The sequence below is a fragment of the Sapajus apella genome, unplaced genomic scaffold, assembly GCF_009761245.1.
Source record: "Sapajus apella isolate SASKATOON/1434 unplaced genomic scaffold, GSC_monkey_1.0 scaffold53, whole genome shotgun sequence".
Taxonomy (NCBI): Eukaryota; Metazoa; Chordata; class Mammalia; order Primates; family Cebidae; genus Sapajus; species Sapajus apella.
In genome coordinates, this window is record NW_022436993.1 from 6937601 (window position 1) to 6949960 (window position 12360).

Below are 12360 nucleotides of genomic sequence, written 5' to 3' on the forward strand. Positions count from 1 at the left end.
GACTTTTTCTTAATGTGTAATGTGTAAATCTAGGCCCATGTCTTAGGTTTTCATTGAAGTCGGGAAATTGTCAAGGACTGACTTTCGTTCTTCACCTTGCATGCACTTTGCCAAGGATTTTTGGTAACCAATAAAATAATAATGTTCACACCGAGTGTATTTCTTTGTGATTAAATGGAAAAGGGTATTCATGAACTGCTTAAACAGCATATATATATATATATTTTTAAAGACGGGATTTCACCATGTTGGTCAGGCTAGTCTTGAACTCCCGACGTCAAGTGATCCGTCCCCCTTGGCCTCCAAAATGCTTGGATTACAGGCATGAGCCACCACGCCCAGCCTCAGTATTTTTATACCAAAACATCAACACATAATGAAAAATGAGCTATAGTTGTTCCAAATGTTCAGAATAGCAGCTTCGCATTTGTGGTCATATTTTGGCAAAATGATTTTATATTTAACTGAAAATGATGTAACAGTGCATGCATTCTATGGATAGATGCTTATTCACTTAGCTGCACCGTCAAAAGTTTAAACTATCTGGTTCAAATGATCTGCAATGCCTACTGAAGGAAGGGTTAGAAAATTAGGAACTGTGGAATTGTTTTTTTTTTTTTTTTTGCCTTTTCATGAAACTTGAATTAAATCTAGATTTCATGAAAAACAAAACTAAAGCAATAGAAGAATCCTTTAAGTTGGTCTTGTAAAAAAATATGTGATTTTTGTTGTTGTTTTGAGACAGAATCTCACTCTGTTGTCCAGGCTGGAGTGCAGTGGCACAATCTTGGCTCACTGCAACCTCCACCTTCTGGGTTCAAGCAATTCTGCCTCAGCCTCCTGCGTAGGTGGGACTATAGGCACACGCCACCACGCCTGGCTAATTTTTTTGTCTTTTTAGTAGAGATGGGGTTTCACCATATTGGCCAGGCTGGTCTTGAACTCCTGATCTTGTGATCCACCCGCCTCGGCCTCCCAAAGTGTTGGGATTACAGGCATGAGCCACTACACCCATCCATATGTGATTGTTATAAAAAATCTGTACTTTAAAGATATATTAGTGAAACTAGATGAATAAAAATATAACTAATAACTTTTTTTTTCCCAGTGATTTTTCTCTCTCAATGTAAGACATGTAGGACTCCAGAACACGCACTGTAATTTGTTCTGATAACAGGAAAATCAATGCTGGTTTTCTCAGTGTCGTAGTTATCAAGGGGCAATGCCAAAATCATTAGATAAGCATCATCTTTTCCATCACATCATTGTCTACATAAAATTTCATCTTAGAAAATATGCAAGAATATTATATTTGTTTCTGAAGCTTGAAAATGCAATAGAATTTGAAGTATTGAAAATATGACTCCTGGTTGACAACATCTTAGAAGTTGCAGAGGTATCTCTTTTTGAGACTACTTTAATAATGACTGACTTTAATAATGTTACAAAGCAAGGGAGGATTTCAATAGCAAGCAAATGTGATGAATGGGCATGAGGAACAATGAAGCTATTGACAAAACATGCTAACTTTTAGAATTCTATCTAAATTATTATTATTTTTTCCAGTACAGAGGAAGATGCTCAAGTGTATCAGTGTTCATCAGATGCAGGGTAATAAAAATGTGAGTGACAGTTAATGGCCTGTGACTGTAATATGATTGTTAGTGTAGGTAAGTGAATGCATTGGTTCCTGTTTGAAGAAGTGTCCACAGTCAAGATAGGTGAAGTCTGCAGAAAATTGAGGCCCTGAAAGGAAAAAAGGGAAAGAAGGCTAAACAACCAAAAACAAAAAAACCCACCACCACCAACAGAACAATTGCACTTGACTAGTATTTTAAAATAATAATAAAACAATTTCAGTAATTAAAAAATCATTTGTTTTCTGTCTTAGATTTGATTTGAGTCGATTGTTCATGCTAGCTATTTAGATGAAATATATGGAATATCACTTAATAGGCAGAGGCGCTGATACTATTTCCTCTTAAAGGATCTGATTCCTGGCATCTAAAGGAAACTGGAATTCAAGTTAGTATTAGAACTTGAATTTGTTCTGCCAGAGTGAAAATTGGTTCCATTAGGCCTCAGTCACAGAATTCTTACAGACCTGGCTAGAGCTGTAGATATGACATATCCAACTAGCTGAAAATCATAGTCTTAAGTAATGCTGCATGTGCTTTGGAGAACCATCCAGGGGGTTTTAATTTTTTTTTAATGAAAGTTTTCTAATTTTACAGTTCTCGTAAATCTGGAATAAGTCTAATTAAGGTCATCAAGGCAAGTGAAAATCTAATGAGCGATCCTTTGGAAATCACATGATGAGAATAATTTAAGGGTGAAATATTCAATTGTGTGCAATCTTTAGCAAGGATTCTTTCCTGAACATTTTTCTTATTCACTTGCCCATACTTCCTTCTCATTGCAGATTTATAGTGCCCTTGGGGAGACTCTTGGAAGAAATGATATATCAGACAGACACACTATTCAAAAGCTTAAAACTTAGCATCTATGTAAATAAAAATAGAAACAACAATGACCACAAAAAAGCAAAATCAACTTTACTTAGATGAAAATTCTGCCCAAAGTATTAAAGAGAATGGGAAAAATATGCATGTCATCCAAAAGTTCATAATTTATTCTACATAGGAGGATTTCAGATAAATTTGATTCATAATACACATATACATTTATGTACATAAGCATAGTGACCTTTCATAAAAGAAAATAAATTGATTAGAAATCAATCAATTTATTGATTCTGGCATGTTCTTTATATGAAAATATAAAATAGCTTCATGAAATAATTGATTGCACATTTGAAAGATTTTTACATTTCTGGGTGAGGCATAGTGGCTCATGTCTGTAATCCCAGCACTTTGGGAGTCTAAGGAAGGAGAATTGCTTAAGCCCAGGAATTTGAGGCTACAGTGAGCTATGACTGTGCCACTATACTCCAGCCTGCGTTACAGAGAAAAACATCATATCTTAAAAAAACAAAAATGTAAAATTTCTAGTGAGAAATAGAAAAAATATCTAGTGAGACAAATAGGATATTTGACTTAATTGAAAAATTAAAATACAATTGAATTCTCCATAATGTTTCATATAAATATGTTGTCTATTTTTCTTTTGAACAGAAAATTTTTCAACTTACTATTTTGGTGTCAAGTTTTCCTTATATGTGTTTTATTTCCTTGTGAGCAAATGTTATTAGCTAAGTTAATAGTAGCAGACAGAGTAATCATAAAATCTCAGAGGTAATGTTATGGCATGGGCAGTAATTCAAATTAGAACCATTTGTGCATAACTCAGAAAGGTTACTTACTTTAGTTAATTCTTTTCTTATTCTGTATTCATCTTGTTGCACCAGATTTTTAATTTATTTTGCCTACAACGTGAGATCTCAGTTGTGTGTGTGTGTGTGTGTGTGTTTTGAGATTGAATCTTGCTGTTGTCTCCTAGGCTGGAGTGCAATGGCATGATCTCGGTTCACTGCAACCTCCACCTCCCGGGTTCAAGTTATTCTCCTGCCTCAGACTTCTGAATAGCTGAGATTACAGGTGCCTGCTACCACGCCTGGCTAATATTTTTTGTATTTTTAGTAGAGACAGGGTTTCGCCATGTTGGCCAGGCTGGTCTCAAACTCCTGGCCTCATTATCTGCCTGCCTTGGCCTCCCAAAGTGCTGGGATTACAGGCGTGAGCCACGATACCCAACCAGATCTCAGTATTTTCATGCTAAGTATAAAAGTATTTTTGGCCGGGCGCGGTGGCTCAAGCCTGTAATCCCAGCACTTTGGGAGGCCGAGGCGGGTGGATCACGAGGTCAAGAGATCGAGGCCATCCTGGTCAACATGGTGAAACCCCGTCTCTACTAAAATTACAAAAAACATTAGCTGGGCATGATGGCGCGTGCCTGTAATCCCAGCTACTCAGGAGGTTGAGGGAGGAGAATTGCCTGAACCCAGGAGGCGGAGGTTGCTGTGAGCCGAGATCGCGCCATTGCACTCCAGCCTGGGTAACAAGAGCGAAACTCCGTCTCAAAAAAAAAAAAAAAAAAAAAAAGGTGGTATTTTTATACTGAGTACACAGTATTTTATTAATGCTCTCTTCAACAGTTTTTGTAACTTGGAACTCGAACTTAGCTTGTTCAAGTTATTTAACAAACAGTTAAAAGGAGCTGAAGGAAACAGTTTAGACGGGGCATACTGAAAACCCAGCACTTAAGAGGCAGAGTCAGGAGGATTGCTTGAAACCAGCCTGGGCAACACAGGGAGACCCCCATCTCTACAAAAAATTTTAAAAAATAAAATTACCCAGGCATGGTGGTGCATGCTTATGGTCCCAGCTATTCACAAGGCTGAGGTAGGAGGGTACCTTGAGCCCTGGTGGTTGACGCTGCGCTTCAGTGAGCCGTGATCATGACACTGCATTCAAGCCAGCCTAGATGACAGACTGAGACCTTGTCTGTGTCCAGAAAAAAAAAAAAAAGTAGTTTGTATTTTTTTTTTTTTCTGATTAAACAAAAAATGGAGGACTAGTTTTCAGAACAAATTTAGGTATGTTTTCCTTGTTGCAAAATCTCTGCTGGCTGCAAAAATCATCGAGTAACAACAACCACCACGACAAAGCTCCATGAAAAGCTAATGCCCACCCAGCCACTTAAAAGTAGTTCTGCAGACTTTACCAGAAGCTGCTTGTCAGAGTGCAGTGCTTACCAGTTTTTTTTCCCCTGCTCGATTGAAAGGAGATTGCTTTGCCCTGTGGGAGTCTTGCTCTTCCCAACAAGCGTGGAAAAAAAATGCAATAGGCAGTTCCAGGAGTGTTGCCTTTGACAGCATGTCTCAGGGGACTTAATATTCTAGGTGGCAAGTGGCCAAAATAAGTAGAAACTTAGGTAACTGCCAAGCTACAAGACTGAAGAAAGTACTGCCACAGCGAACCAGAAAGAAGGAAAGAAAGTTTCTGCATTAAAAAGAACTGGGAATTATATGGCCGATGATGAGTGAGAATTATGCCTGGTGTGTGTATGTGCAGAGAAAAGGATAAACACTTGGAGATGTTTATAACAACCTTATTTGAGAGAAGCTCTGTTTTTGTTTGTTTGTTTGTTTTGTTTTTGCAACAAGCCTGTCACCTGGGCTTCAGTATGATGATGTGGTCAGAGCTCATTGTAACCCTGAACTCCTGCGCTCAAATGATCATCCTCTTGTCTCAGTCTCTCGAGTGGCTGGAACTACAGGCATGAGCCACCATACCTAGCTAATTTTTAAAAATGTATAGCAATGGGGTCTCCCTATGTTTCCCAGGCTGCTCTTGAATTCCTGTCTTCAAGTGATACTCCTCCTCAGCCTCCCAAAGTGCCGGGATTACAAGCATAAACCACAATGCCTGGCCCTGTTTTGTTGAATATTGCTTTCCTTAATGCTTTAGAATCAAAATTATATCATTACTTATACTTACATTTGTCTGGACTATAAAATAATGTAACGCTCAACAAATTGTTTTAGCCGCCACAAGTTCCTCCACTTTGAGACTGCATAGCCCTTTGCTATGTGACTTTGCCACTTCTCCCATCCAGAAGCGGAATCTTCTCCATCCCCTGGAATGTGGCCTGGTCTTGCGAGTTGCTTTGGCTAATGGGATACGGTGGAAGTAATATTGTACACGTTCTGGAATCCAGGCCCGGAGGAGCTTTTGCAGCTTCCACCTTTGTCCTCTAGAAACACCATGTCATAAAGAAGCTTGGGATGAAGGATCATAAGGCGAGAAGAGTCCAGCGCCCAGCATACCCACTGGGAGCTACAGGCACGAGATCCCGCCCAATCGGCAGAACCATACAGCCAACAGAATCGTGAGAAATAAGAAATTGTTGTTCTAAGCCACTAAGCTTTGCAGTGGTTTGTTACGCAGCAATAGATATCTGTCCTTGCAACTACTACAATCATCTAAAGTTGAGAGAGGAAGGGCACGGTGGCTCACTCCTATAATCCCAGCACTTGGGAGGCTGAGGGGGGCAGATCACTTGAGGTCAGGAATTTGAGACCAGCCTGGCAAACATGGCGAAACCCCGTCTTTACTAAAAATACAAAAATTAGCCAAGCGTGGTGGCGTGTACCTGTAATCCCAGCTACTTGGGAGGCTGAGGTGGGAGAATCGCTTGAACCAGGGAGGTGAAGGTTGCAGAGAGCCAAGATCGCGCCATTGCACTCCAGCCTAAAAAAAAGTCTTGAACAACAAAAATTGAGAGAGAATTTGTTGATACAGCAGGAGTATAAATTGTGCCGGGCATGGTGGCTCACACCTGTAATCCCAGCACTTTGGGAAGTTGAGGCAGGAGGATCACTTGAGGTCAGGAGTTCAAGACCAGCCTGGTCAACATGGTAAAACCCCGTCTCTACTAAAAATACAAAAATTAGTTGGGCATATTGGTACATGTCTGTAATTCCAGCTACTTGGGAGGCTGAGGTAGGAGAATCGCTGGAACCTAGGAGGCAGAGGCTGCAGTGAGCTGAGATGGTGCCACTACACTCCAGCCTAAGTGACAGAGCAAGACTCTTGTCTCAAAAACAAAACAAAACAAAACAAACTAGGTGAAGTGGCTCACACCTACAATCCCAGCACTTTGGGAGGCCAAGACAGGCATATCACCTGAGGTCAGAAGTTCAAGACCAGCCTGACCGACATGGAGAAACCCCATCTCTACTAAAAATACAAAAAAATTAGCCAGGTGTGGTGGTTTATGCCTGTAATCCCAGCTACTCGGGAGGCTGAGGCAAGAGAGTTGCTTGAACCCGGGAGGCGGAGGTTGCGGTGAGCCGAGATCATACCATTGCACCCCAGCCTGGGCAACAAGAGTGAAACTTTGTCTCAAAAAAAAAAAAAGAGTATAAATTGTGACCAAGTTAAACAGCTTCAGTTAAGATCCTCTTAGCATATGTGAAGCTACCTACCACAGGCCCAAGTTTCTTTCTTTCTTTCTTTCTTTTAAGACGGAGTTTCCCTCTTGTTACCCAGGCTGGAGTGCAATGGCACGATCTCGGCTCATCGCAACCTCCGCCTCCTGGGTTCAGGCAATTCTCCTGCCTCAGCCTCCTGAGTAGCTGGGATTACAGGCACGCACCACCATGCCCAGCTAATTTTTTGTATTTTTAGTAGAGATGGGATTTTCACCATGTTGACCAGGATAGGATGGTCTCGATCTCTTGACCTTGTCATCCACCTGCCTCGGCCTCCCAAAGTGCTGGGATTACAGGCATGAGCCACCGCGCCCGGCCTTCTTTTTTTTTTTGACATGGAGTCTCGCTCTGTCACCCAGGCTGGAGTGCAATGGTGCAATCTTGGCTCACTGCAATTTCTGCCTCCTGGGTTCAAGTAATTCTCCTGCCTCAGCCTCCTGAGTAGCTGGGATTACAGGTGCCCACCACCATGCCTGGCTAATTTTTGTATTTTTAGTAGAGTTGGGGTTTCACCAGGTTGGCCAGGCTGGTCTCGATCTCCTGACCTCTGATGCACCCGCCTCGGCCTCCTAAAGTGCTGGGATTACAGGCGTGAACTACCACGCCCAGCCAAAATTTATTTCTTTATTATTCATTATTTAAAAAAAATAAAGATGGGATCTCCCTGTGTTGCCTGTGGTGGTCTAGAACTCCTGGGCTCAGACAATCTCCTGCCTCGGACTCCCAAAGTGCTGGGATTACTGGAATGAGCCACCACACATGTCCGTGACATGAGATTTTCATCCCAACAAAATTAGCTGGGCATTGTGGTACATGCCTGTAATCCCAGCTACTTGAGAAGCTGAGTTTGATGAGGATTTAAGGAAGTCACATTATTTTATATCATTTATCCACAACTCAGTGAGGCTGGCAGGCTGGTTGTTATCTACATTTTCAAAGATGAGGGTAAGTGCTGTGACTCATGCTTGTAATCCCAGCACTTTGGGAGGCTGAGGCAGGAGGATCACTTGAGGTTGGTAGTTTAAGATCAGCTTGGGCAACAGTGAGATTCTGTCTCTTTTAAAAACTTAAAAAGAGGCGGGGCACAGTGGCTCATGCCTGTAATCCCAGCACTTTGGGAAGCCGAGGTGGGTTGATCACCTGAGGTCAGGAGTTCCAGACCAGCCTAACCAACATGGAGAAACCTGGTCTTTACTAAAAACACAAAATTAGCCAGGCATTGTGGCGCATGCCTGTAATCCCAGCTACTCGGGAGGCTGAGGCAGGAGAACTGCTAGAACCCAGGAGGTGGAGGTTGCAGTGAGCCGAGATCATGCCATTACACTCCAGCCTGGGCAACAGAGTGAAACTTCATCTCAAAAGAAAAAAAAATTAAAAAGAAAGAAAGAAATATGAATAAACAGGTCCAGGAAAGCAATGAAAGTACTGAAACTAACATTTTAGCTTGAGAGAGAATATCCTTGAGGAGATGTCAGCAAGCCTTGTTTTTCTTACCTGCAAAGTGAAGGGTTGTACTGGATTTCTGATGCTCCTTTAGTCATAAATCTAAAGTCTCAGATTGGGCTACATTCATTAGAGTCATTGGAGAGGAAAAGGGACTTGAGACCAACAGGAACGGAAGTTGGGAGAAATCAGCTTGCAAGAGGACTAGGCATCTAGACTTAGTGGAAAGCCATTCATTCACTTCATTCATTCAACAATAATTTACTGAATGTTTTTAAATTTCATTTTATGTGCCCGGCATTGTTATAGGCATTGGAGATGCAGTGGTGAATAAACCCTTATGTGATATACATTCTGGTATGTATATGTAAGAGGCTTCTGAGAGCAGGTGAAAAAATACACCAAATCAAATAGACATAAGTGCAATAAAGAGCAGTGACACAATAGTGACGGTGAAAGACGTGGATGGCGCCTTACAGTAGATCAGGGAAGGCCTCTTGAGATCATGTCTGGCAGATAAGGGTTTAGTTCCTAGTGCTGCCACCTTTTTTGTTTTTTCCCTGGAGACGGGATCCACTTTGTCACCCAGGCTGTAGTGCAGTGGCACAAATCACAGCTCACTGCAGCCTCAACGTCCTGGGCTCAAGCGATCCTACCGCCTCAGCCTCCTGGTAGCTAGGACTGCAGGCACGCACCATCAGGCCCAGATAATTTTTGTATTTTTTGTAGAGATGGGGTTTCCCCATGTTGCCCAGACTAGTCTGAAACCCCTGAGCTCAGGTGATCTGTACGCTTTGGCTTCCCAAAGTGTTGGTATTATAGGCATGAGCCACTGTGCCCAGCATATAACACTAAAAAAAAAAAAGCTATATATAAAAAGTCTTAGCCATATTCACGGTTGATGCATATCAAAATATAGTGAATTTAGCTGGGAATGGTGGCATGCACCCAGCTACTTGGGAGGCTGAGGCAGGAGAATTGCTTGAACCTGGGAGGTGGAGGTAGCAGTGAGACACTGCCTCAAAAAAAAAAAATTGTTGTAAAATATACATTACATTTACCACCTTAATAATTTTTAAGTGTGTATTTCAATGGCATTAAATACACTCACATCGTTGTTCAACCATTGCCACTATCCATCCCCAAAACACTTTTCATATGACAAAACTGAAACTCTGTGCCCATGAATCAATAACTCTTTTCTTTAATCCCCTCCTTCCCAGAAGTTTCTGGCAGCCACCATTCAACTTTCTGTTTCTATATATCTGATCGCTCTAAGTACCTCATATGATTGGAATTATACAGCATGTGCCCTTTGGTGACTGGCTTATTTCACTTAGCATAATGCCTTCAAGGTTTATCCATGTAAAAAAAAGTCTTCCCTTTTAAAGCTGAATAATGTCCTATTGTACGTACATATATCACATTTTATGTATCCATTCTTCTGTTGATGGACACTTGAGTTGCTTCCTCCTTTTGACTATGGTGAACAATGCTTCTGGGAACATGGGTGTACAAGTATCTGTTAGTGCTCCTGCTTCTATATATATATTTTTTTTTTTGAGACGGAGTTTCACTCATGTTACCCAGGCTGGAGTGCAATGGCGCGATCTCGGCTCACCGCAACCTCCGCCTCCTGGGTTCAGGCAATTCTCCTGCCTCAGCCTCCTGAGTAGCTGGGATTACAGGCACACGCCACCATGCCCAGCTGAATTTTTGTATTTGTAGTAGAGACGGGGTTTCACCATGTTGACCAGGATGGTCTCGATCTCTTGACCTCGTGATCCACCCGCCTCGGCCTCCCAAAGTGCTGGGATTACAGGCGTGAGCCACCGCGCCCGGCGCTGCTTCTATATTTTTAACATATATACCCAGAGGTGGAATTGCTGCATCATATGGTAATTCTATTATTTTTTTTTGAGATGAAATCTCACTCTGTCATCCTGGCTGGAGTGCAGTGACCCGATCTCAGCTCACTGCAACCTCTGCCTCTCGGGTTCAAATGATTCTCCTGCCTCAGCCTTCTGAGTAGCTGGGATTACAGGCACCTGCCACCACGCCCGGCTATTTTTTATATTTTTAGTAAACACAAGGTTTCACCATGTTGGCCAGGTCTTGAATTCCTGACCTCAGGTGATCCGCCCGCCTTGGCCTCCCAAAGTGCTGGGATTACAGGCGTGAGCCACAGTGCCTGGCCCTCGGCCCTATTTTTAGAAACCACTGAATATGGCTTATTTATTTATTTATTTGAGACATGTTCAGGCTGGAGTGCAGAGGTGTGATCATGGTTCACTGTAACCTCTGCCTCCCGAGTTCAAGTGATTCTCCTGCCTCAGCCTCCCAAGTAGCTGGGACTACAGGCGTCCACCACTATGCCCAGCTAGTTTTTGTATTTTTAGTGGAAGTGGGGTTTTACTATGTTGGTCAGGCTGGTCAAGAACTCCTGACCTCAAATAATCCACCCATTTCAGCCTCCCAAAGTGCTAGGACACAGCCACAGCGCCTGTCTGGAATATATATGGCTATTCTTTCTTTCTTTCTTTCTTTTTTTTTTGTGAGATGGAGTTTCACTATTATTGCCCAGGCTGGAGTGCAATGGTGTGATCTCAGCTCAGTGCGATCTCTGCCTCCTGAGTTCAAGCAATTCTCCTGCCTCAGTCTCCCTAGTAGCTGGAATTACAGGCATGTGCCACCATGCCTAGCGAATTTTGTATTTTTAGTAGAGATGGGGTTTCTCCATGTTGGTCAGGCTGGTCTTGAAATCCTGACCTCAGGTGAGCCACCCGCCTTGGCCTCCCAAAGTGTTGGGATTACAGGCGTGAGCCACCATGCCTGGCCGAATATGGCTATTCTTAACCCAAAGATCTGTAAGCTAAAGAGGCATATTATCTGCTTGCCACCCACCCAATGTACAATGGACACTCCTATTCAAAAAGGGGAACAACAAGGGGGCCATAGTGATCATTGGTCATAGCAATTCTGAAATTGAGTTGGTACATGTTGCCAGATCTCCCTCATGTAGGGGCAGGGAATGCTCTTTGATTAGGACTGGTTCTGCACTGTGGGGATGGCCCTTATTCGACTGTTCTTTGAGGCTCTTGGCTCCACCCCCAGAGATTTTGGCTCTACTTAGTGAAATATCCTCTTTTCCAATGAAAAGGGCCTGGCTGGGCATTGTGGCTCAAGCCTGTAATCCCAGCACTTTGGAAACCTGAAGCAGGAGGATCACTTGAGCCCAGGAGTTTAAGATCAGCCTTTGCAATATAGTGAGACCTCATCTCCAGTTAAATTTTTTTTTAAATTATGAATATTAAAAAAAATAGAGATGGAGTCTCACTGTGTTGTCTAGGCTGGTCTTGAACTCCTGAGCTCAAGTGATCCACCTGCCTTGGCCTCTCAAAGTGCTGGGATTAGAGATATGAGTCCCCATGACTGGCCAAATAAAATATATATATATTTGAAATGGAGTCTCTCTCTGTTGCCCAGGCTGGAGTGCAGTGGCACGATCTCAGCTCACTGCAACCTCAGCCTCCCAGGTTCAAGCGATTCTTCTGCTTCAGCCTTTGGAGTAACTGGGATTACAGGTGCATGGCACCATTCCCAGCTAATTTTTCTATTTTTAGTAGACATGGGGTTTCACCAGGTTGGTCAAGCTGGTCTTGAACTCCTGACCTCAAGTGATCTGCTCGCCTTGACCTCCCAAAGTGCTGGGATTATAGGTGTGAGCCACTGAGCCTGGCCAGTCTTTTCTTTTTTGTCTTACTATGGTGCCAGGGTTGGTCACCAGCTCTTGGCCTCAAGTGATTCTCATGCCTTAGCCTCCTAGAGCTGGGATTACAGGCGTGAGCCACTATACCTGGCCCATTCTCAGTATTTTTTAATCCAAGCAGATACAAATTCCTTAAAAAATTTTGTGGGCTTTTTTTTTTTTTTTTTTTTTTTTTTTTTTTTTTTTTTTTTTT